Source organism: Perca flavescens, chromosome 4 (assembly GCF_004354835.1).
Source record: "Perca flavescens isolate YP-PL-M2 chromosome 4, PFLA_1.0, whole genome shotgun sequence".
Taxonomy (NCBI): domain Eukaryota; kingdom Metazoa; phylum Chordata; class Actinopteri; order Perciformes; family Percidae; genus Perca; species Perca flavescens.
In genome coordinates this window covers 6,763,039-6,772,603 of record NC_041334.1, presented here as the reverse complement: position 1 = coordinate 6,772,603, position 9,565 = coordinate 6,763,039, and the positions used below count along the sequence as shown (strand labels likewise).

The 9,565-nt window shown below is 40.3% G+C and overlaps 1 non-coding gene across 1 annotated transcript; it reads left to right on the top strand.

Annotated features, from left to right (window-relative positions):
- The first annotated feature begins 2,307 nt into the window (after nt 1–2,307).
- On the top strand, nt 2,308–2,379 carry trnac-gca (transfer RNA cysteine (anticodon GCA)). Its single transcript has one exon. It is a non-coding gene; the product is annotated as a tRNA-Cys (tRNA).
- Nucleotides 2,380–9,565: the final 7,186 nt, after the last annotated feature.

The window sequence follows — 9,565 nt, the reverse complement described above, 5'->3', positions numbered from 1 at the left end:
ATGACACAAGTCAGCTAAGTGACTGCTAGAAATGAAACACAGATAAATGATCTGTTGTGTGGACTGAGATTAATAGAACTATTTCACAGATTAAAAAAATGACAAGAGATCATGTCAGAGGGAAATAGACAGACAGCAGGGAACACTAAGGCGGAGGAGGAAGTCTCTTTTTCAAAACCCAATTATTGCCATTACAACTAAAGCCCACAAAGACACACGGTGCTGGTTCATACAGAAAGCTAAATAAATCACGATAAAGCTAGATGGGAGACGTAACTATTCTTTATGTTGTCTTCACACTGCTGTTTTTTTGCAGCATGGCAGAGCATCCATTTTTTTACTGACTTTCATCAATCAACATTGTGCGCTGCCACAGAGCTGCTCCCAGGGCAGCATTATCTTGTAGACAGAATATAGGTCCACTCTATATGTAAACCTTCCTATCTAAAAGAAGTTGTTGATGTCTGCGTCTGGGAAAAATTTCCAAGTAACAACTCTTTGTATGAATTTATTTTCTTGTGGGTCCTAACAATAGCAATGTGGTTGGTCAGTTAGTTGATAAGAGATGAAAATGTGCACCAGAGTACTGTTTCCAACTCCTTCCTGTTTAAAGTCAACATGACTTGCCATAAACATTGTTCAACCTTTTAATTTTAAATTATATTATGTTCCCTCTCACAGAATGAACCAACGTACTTTTGACAGAGTAAATCAGAAATAGATTTTTTAATTATCTCTGAGGAGCATCAAATTCCCTCGTAAGAAAGGATGCTGTGAAGGGCCAGGTTTCAAATGAATAATAACTACTACTACTACTACTACTACCACTATGCCTGCAGTTTACACCCTTCTTTTCACTTATTAACACCCCTATTCTGTCACTCTCCAATACCTTTCCTGCATCTGCATTTCAGGATATCTGATTTTCACTAAACAATTATCGTGGCCAAAAGAATTCTTGATAATGATATTATCGCGTTATCTAGACATTGAGCCTAGGTGTTCATCTCAAAAGTCATTGAAGGTTTCAGAAAGAATGCTGGATGGCATTAAAGCTCTCCTGGAGGTTAGATGGTACAGTATCTAATGAAGGGCCAGATGTATATAGTATAGTATCGTCAGCATAGAGGTGGATCAGAGAGTCACTCGCAGCCAGAGCCACATCATTGATATATAGAGAGAACAGTGTCAGCTTGAGAATCGAACCCGTGGCACCAACATGGAGACAGCCATAGGTCCAGACAGCAGGCCCTCTGACTTTACACACTGGACCCTATCAGAAAAGTTAGTGAACCAGGCGAGGCAGTTCTGAGAGAAACCAAGGCTATTGAGTCTGCTAATAAGAATAGGATGGTTGACAGAGTCAAAGTGCCTTGGACAGATCAATATAGATGGCTGCACAGTAATGCTTTTTATCAATAGCAGCTATGATGTCATTTAAAACCTTGATATCACAGATATCAGCCCAGCTGATTTGAACTTCGTTAAGGGATGATAAAACCTTTTTTCTGTGACACAATAAAACCTGATGGTCTCAGCCACAATCTTCAACCCAGCGTCCCGTGCCCCTTCCCTCCGCACTACACCCCTAACATCGAAAATAAAACAACGCAGCATGACATACTGAGCTCCTCTCTCTCTCCATCTGTGTATGATCATGTCCCATTAATGCATGTTTCTAACTTGGCTTCTTGCTTTCTCCCCTCTCAGAATTTCTCGGATTGTGGTGACACCTGGATCGTGGTAGCAGCTGCTGCTTTGGTCCTGTTTGACGCCCTGCTACGCGCTGCACTACTACTATTATTAGTCATAGTTCTAGTACCTTTACTGTTACTATTATTGACACTTCATCATGTCATTCCATTATACTCACTGCTATAATTCTTTTGAGTCATATTTCTTTATCTCTCTCTCTCTCTCTCTCTCTCTCTCTCTCTCTCTCTCCCAACCGGTTATGTCAGATGATTGTCAAACAAGAGGCAGGTTCTGTATGAGGTTTCTGCCTGTTAAAAGGACATTGTTCCTCATCGCTGTCACACCAAATGCATCATTTTGTGGAAATTGCTGGGCCTCTGTAACAGAGTGGTCTAGCCCTACACTATCTGTTAGTTTGACACTATAACACATGAAATCAAGATGACCACAGCAGATGTGCCTTTATCGAAAATGAAAATGCCAACATCTTTTTTGGATACTTGAAAAAATACATGGAAACTTTTAATCAGATGTGGGCATAGACCTGGATTTTAACCACATGGTGGAGGCCCAGCCATTGTTCTGCTGATCAATAAGCATATTTAGGTATGTGGGGGTATACCTCAGTGGTAGAGCATTTGAATGCAGATCAAGAGGTCCCCAGTTCAAATCTGGGTGCCCCCTACATAGATACTGTGCGCAGGTTGTTATCTTTAAAATAGTGGTTCTCTTTGATACCCACCTCCAAGCATGGAGCTCTTACTAACTTATAGTACGTTTACATCCACACTAATATGCCACTATTATTCCAAATGTGACAATAGTCTGAATTTGATACAGGTCATGTAAACAGCATATTCTATTTGGATACTCCAAATAAGGCCTTTTTCCGAATATAGCATTTTCCGATTAAGACGTGGGATATTCCGGTATCATTCATGTTTTAGAGGCATTGTTTGGACATGTATACAGCGCATCGCAATATGCATTTCAATCGGGGTTTTCACCGCAGGCTTATGGTCAGCTCTGTGCGTTGCTATGGTTTCTGTACACAAACCAACCAGCCAACAGTTTGCAAGGCTGAAGACCTGATAAGAAGGAGAAACACACCTACTTTTAAACATTATCAAAGACTTGGATATCAACAGGTTTTTGGATGTCATTCGCTATGCCGACCTTTTGAAGAAGCTGGTTGAAGTAGTGAAGGAATGAAAGAGGGGCGCTGTGTTCACGCAGACCAACAAGTCCGCTACCACTGGTAAAATTTGAAAATGTAATTAGCTACATGTAAACAGGAATATTAGTGGAATACTCATTTTCATTAGCCATGTAAACAGCTTAGTTGGAATATCATCTTTTTTGGAATTAGGGCAAAAACGGGATATTACATAAGAATAAGTACAAAGAAGCTTTGAGGTATGCAGGATGGTTGTGTGGACCACGTTTGGATGACCTTCAATTTCCTGATGATAAACACAGACAAACACCTCTGAAGCTCATTATCTTAAGATATATCGCTACTCTGGATGGCATTGTCCTGGTCTTCAGCAGCACTGTAAGGAATCTTTAAGCTAAGAGGGTCTTACTCTTATTTTATGCTTACTTTTTTGAGTTATTAGTAAAGTAATGTGATTAGTACCTACTTACCATTTAAAGTAATGTTGCATGTTATCTTACTAACTCAATACCATATAATAAAGCGCCTCACTAAATAACATCATCACACAGTGACCAATTGTTTCATACCCCTTCCAGCAGATCCACATGTTCAGTGAAGCCCAACAGTTCACTAATTGCCAATAAAAGTGTTGAATGTCACATCTTTTTCCAACTCCTCCGGCTCAGTGCTAAAAATGTACATTAGTTAGGGCTTTGTGCTGCATTCTCTGACTCATACAGAACCTACTGCGCGACAGACAAATGAACATGCACATACTGATGCACCTCATTACAGCTCAGCAGATTCCAGGTCTCTCAGTCTGTTGTCACTCCATCAGTCTGCTTAGATAGTGCTTAGAGTTTGTAAGCACTGATTCACAATGAGAACCAGCTCTCACCAGCCAAGACAAAGGCTGGCTCCAGTTTGTGCCTTTCGTGTAATTATTGCTTTTCAATCAGGAGAGTCTACTTTTTTGAGTGTACAATTATTTGACACATGCACAATAAAACGGATACATTTGAAAAATCTTTGACGATTAGAGTATAGTCATATTTCTATATTTGTTATAGTTAGGTGTTATTGTAGTTGCTTTGTATCTCTCCAGCCAGGTTCTGTTCAAGGTTCTGCCTGTTAAAAGGATGTCTTTCCTCAGAAGGTTAAAACCAGTGAATCTATGAGAAGACGGGTTAAATGTGACACATTTTACTTTTTTTATTGGTGTGGAGGGAAGTTTTGTCAGATTTATCAAACTTAATAGTGGTGATCAGGTCGTTACATGCATAGGGTCCTTCACACTTTCCTTAAATTGCATCCCTTCCTCCCTTCTTATTCTGTCCCACCAAGGAAGCGTGGTAGAGACACAAGGGAATCATTGGAGGAAACGAGAAAATGGGATTTTAGAGGGATGAGATGTCTTTTCTTTTGAAGCGTCACATGAATTCGTCAGCTGTGGGCGGAGTTAGCAACGGCTTTCAGCTGCACGGCTTCCAGGAAGGCTGCTCTCCGTATCCTCGCTTATACAGTGGGGGAAATAAGTATTTGACAACTTGCTGATTTTGCAGGTTTGCCCACTTACAAAGAATGCAAAAATCTACAATTGTAATCATATGTACATTCTAACAGTGAAAGACAGAATCCCAAAGAAAATTCCAGAAAATCACATCATATGAATTTATTAAAATTGATAACCATCTGATGAGGAAAAACAAGTATTTGACCCCCTGGACAAACAGCAAGTATTCTGGCTCCTACAAGCCAGTTAGTCTTTCTTTAAGACACAGCCCCAATCCGAACCAATTATCTACATCAAATACACCTGCCTCACCTCGTTACCTGTATAAAAGACACCTGTAAACACCCAAACAACCAGCATCCAACATCACCACCATGGGCAAGACCAAAGAGCTTTCTACGGACATCAGGGACAAGATTGTTGATCTGCACAAGGCTGGGATGGGCTACAAGAGAATCGGAAAGCAACTTGGAGAGAAAAGATCAACTGTCGGTGCAGTTATCAGGAAATGGAAGAAGCACCACACCACCGCCAACCTCCCTCGGTCTGGGCCTCCACACAAGTTCTTGCCTCGTGGGGTGTCCCTGATCATGCGAACGGTGAGGAATCATCCCAAAACCACATAGGGGGAACTGATGAATCAACTGAAGGCCGCTGAGACCACAGTTACAAAAGAAACGGTTGGTAACACACTACGCCGTCATGGATTGAAATCCTGCAGCGCACGCAAGGTCCCCCTGCTCAAGAAGAAACATGTACAGGCCCGCATGAAGTTCGCCATTCACCACCTGGACGACTCAGAAGAGGCCTGGAAGAAGGTGATGTGGTCAGATGAGACCAAAATAGAACTTTTTAGCCTCAACTCAACTCGTCGTGTTTGGAGGGCAAAGAACACCGAGTACAACCCAAAGAACACCATCCCCACCGTCAAGCATGGTGGTGGCAACATCATGCTTTTCAGCCAAGGGGACAGGACAACTCCATCGTATTGAGGGGAGGATGGACGGGGCCATGTATCGTGGAATTCTGGACCGACATCTCCTTCCCTCAGTGAGAGAGCTGAAGATGGGTCGAGGATGGGTGTTTCAGCACGACAACGACCCTAAGCACACCGCCAAAGCAACAAAAGAGTGGCTGAAGAAGAAGCACATCAAGGTTCTGGAGTGGCCTAGCCAGTCTCCAGACCTGAATCCGATTGAAAATCTTTGGAGGGAGCTTAAAATTCGAGTTGCCAGGCGACAACCTCGGAACCTGAATGATTTGGAGACTGTCTGCAGGGAGGAGTGGGCCAACATCCCTGCCGAAATGTGCCCAAACCTTGTCACCAACTATAAAAACCGTTTGACATCTGTGCTGGCCAATAATGGCTTTTCTACAAAATATTAACATGCTGTTTGTCCAGGGGGTCAAATACTTGTTTTTCCTCATCAGATGGTTATCAATTTTAATAAATTCATATGATGTGATTTTCTGGAATTTTCTTTGGGATTCTGTCTTTCACTGTTAGAATGTACATATGATTAAAATTGTAGATTTTTGCATTCTTTGTGAGTGGGCAAACCGGCAAAATCAGCAAGGGGTAAAATACTTATTTCCCCCACTGTAGCTCCTCGGTGATCCCTCCTCGGTAATCCCTCCTTGATGCTCGCTCCTCGGGTAGAAATAAAGACTTTGAGACTCCCTTCATGAAGGAGGGACAGAACAACTTCGGTTCAGCCGAGGACTGAGAAGCGAGAAGCTGTCAAATAAGGAAAGTGAGAAGGACCCACGGAGTGTCCAGGAGTAGCAGATGAGAAGATAATGGGAGAAGATATTTTTCTCGTCTTGCTGCAGAATCAGACATCGACTTGCTAATGCTAACAGAAACTGGAAAAAAAAGATAATTTGAAGGTTTGCCATTTGCGACAATTAACACTGGTATGAAAGCTGACAGCAACAGAGAGGAGAACATATTTAAATATTGACAGCAAAGATGTAATTGCTAAAAGAGTAAATGCTCCTAATCAGCTGATAAGAGGAAGTAGGAGAAGATGGAGAGAGAGAGAGAGAGAGAGAGAGAGAGAGAGAGAGAGAGAGAGAGGGGGGGGGGGATGATAATGATAGGGGGGGATGAGAATGATGTATTATGAGAATGAGTAACATAAGATAGTCTTCCTGACTGAACTTATGCTAAGCTTTATTTGCATGAGATGTACATGTGGGTCCTCATGCTCGTGCCAGCAAACCATTAAACAGAAATTGTTAAAACAGGGTCTGCTCATTTAAACATTGTGTAATCGCTTCACTGGTGGTCCAAAACTCTCCAGGGGAATTTTCACATAACTCCACCTTTACCTTATTAGCTGTCAGCCCCTGATTGTGAGCAGTGTTTGTTATCATTTAGGGAAAGTTTTTCTCTGTCCACACTAACGTACAGCTACAAAATGCAACATGTATCCATTTTTGACAGATGGTAGGTCAAAACAGAGAAGAACAAATATTTTCAAATGTAGCCAGTATGGAAATGGCCTGAATTAAACACGATGCTGTCATGAGGAGGATGCCACTTAAAGGTTAGTCTGCCCGGTGACAGGTTCATTAACTGAAGAATTCTTCCATGAGCCTGGACTCTCGGTATGTCAGGCTTCCTGTGTTTTCACTGCTTGTTAAGAAAAAGTCACCATGAGACATATGGGTCACTGTGGCCTCTCTATGGTCTACTGCTCCACACACTCATTTCACTGGAATTGTTCCTTGTATGATTTAATGTGAATATACTGTATATATATATATATATATATATATATATATATATATATATATATATATATATATATTCTGTTTTGGAAACACATGTTCTGTAATTGGATGTTTATTTGGTCAATGTGTATAATGTTCATTATCTAAAAGCCATTGAACTCACCAGTTAGTGGCTCCCATGTAATCATCCTCTTTTTTTCAAGATGTTTGAACTGATAATTAAATTTGAAACAGATTTAAGATAAGATATTCTTTAAAAATGTTGCTTAGGCAATAGAGCAACATACAGCTGTAATGAACCTAAAGCAATTCATAACCACATTTAATGATTAATTTGTGCTCCTTCAAAGATAGTGTAATGAAGGGATAAATGACTTTAAAACAGTTCAGTTAGCCTATTTTTAATCGTTTCTGTGTCACAAAAGGGAAAAAAATATTGGGATCACTATTTCACAATCGGTGCATCCCTAACTGCTACACCATATATTACACCTATGCATTGACTGGTAGTATTGCCAGCCAGAGAACCTCATAATAAATCAAGCGTCTCTGCAGGATTCCTACATGTCATTTGTCTTTTTAGAGACTATTTGGCTGAGGTAAATTGTTTGGCTTCCAGAAAATGGCCTGTAAAGGAAAAGCCTGAACATGATTTTGTTCTCCCCACTGAATCCATTCAATCCAATGACAATGGATAGTGAGAGCCCATTCATTCTCTATATGGCCCTCAGTGTGGGATGCAAATGTTTGCCAGGAGGATGCATTTGCAAAATTAGCAGGTCAGATCATACATATTACTTTCAGGAAAGAGAGATGAAGTGTGGGAGGAGATTTTTGAGAATGACCTCACCTCCTAACCCGATGACTCAAATAAGATTCTGTCTTAAAGAGATTCATATCTGGAAGGAAACTGGGGAACCGACCTTAGCACTTCACCAGATTAAGTCAGAGGTCCCCCTGGTAGTGTGTGCGAGTGTGTGTATGTGTGTGTGAATGAGTGTGTGGTCCCAGGACAGGTAGCTGATTTGATTGGATAACTGGCGTGATGCTTGCACTGACTGCAGAGCATCTGTCAGTGTTTATTGTCCCGGTGGAGATGCCACAGCATCTGTGACCACAAGGAGGAAAATGGTTTGTCCAACATGCTGTTGTACATCAGACTACATTACAGAACACCAGTCATTCCTTTGAGAGATTATTTTGGAGATTTTTCTCCTTTATTGAATTACTGTAAAATCAAAAGAGAGGCAGGAAGGACAGAGAGAGACAAAGGTTATGGGCCTCTTTCATAGCTAGCATTAAAATAAGGCTGACAAACAAATCCATGTATATATATAGTATTGTGTGTTAAAGGTTAAAATATTTTTTAATTTTCTATTTCATTTTAGTTCAGTTAGTTTTCAGAGTGTTTGCAAGTTGTTGTTTAGTTTCAGTTCTTCTATAAAGGTTTAGTTTTAGTTTTTGCCATGATGTTCAATGTTTAATTTTTGCACTACTTTAGTGCTCGATGTGCTCGAGCAACTATGGCACAGCGCCGTCTCATTTCAAGTCCGTTCAAATTCTGTTGTTCAATGTCATGCTGTCTCCTCTTTTTCAGTAGTGGTGTTTTCAATCTAAAAAAGTAAAACTGTAGTATTTGCATTCATTTATATTTTATTTGTATTAGTTTTAACTTGGCAATATAGTTTCAGATTAGCTTTTCTTAAATGTTTTACTTTTTTATTTAGTTTCAGTTTACTAAAATATGTTTCACTGCTTATTTTCATTTTTGTTTAAGTTTACTATAATAACCCTGGTGTGTATCCAATATATTCTTCCTCTGTGCCATAGAGCTCCATTGTCTCATTGACTCATCAGGGAGCCACACTGTTGCACTGGCTGACATCTTCCCTCATCACCATGAACACACACTGTACTTTATTTTCATTCAAAACCACACACACCGTCCTGCTGCCACAAATACTCCCTGTACTAAATGTGGTTTAATCCACCGCTGAAAATAGTCCACAACAAATGCACGATAGCATCCTGTTTGAGTTAGTGAGTTAATTTCATTTATCAGGGTCTCCAATGAAGCAGAGCTACTCTTCACCAGCTGTTACCAAACTTTAAAACACTTTCACACTTTTTTTATTATATGTTATTCACCAATACAATAAAAATGAAAATATTGCTCCACCCATCAAAACATGCAAGTAAAAATGGAAATAAAACATAAAATAGCGCAGAAGTTAGAATATAGGAATAAAATATAGACGAGTGTACAATATTGACACAATACCTAAACTGGTAAATGTGAAAATTTAAATGACAGCAATGGGAATCAACAAACCTGCTGTTGTGGAGAGAGTTTAATTGGAAAAACAGGGTCAGATACTTAACATCTGCACCTAAATATCACAGGGGGAGGAGACATAAGCTGGTGAGGCTGTGGGACAGACAGGGTGAATCATTTTTGC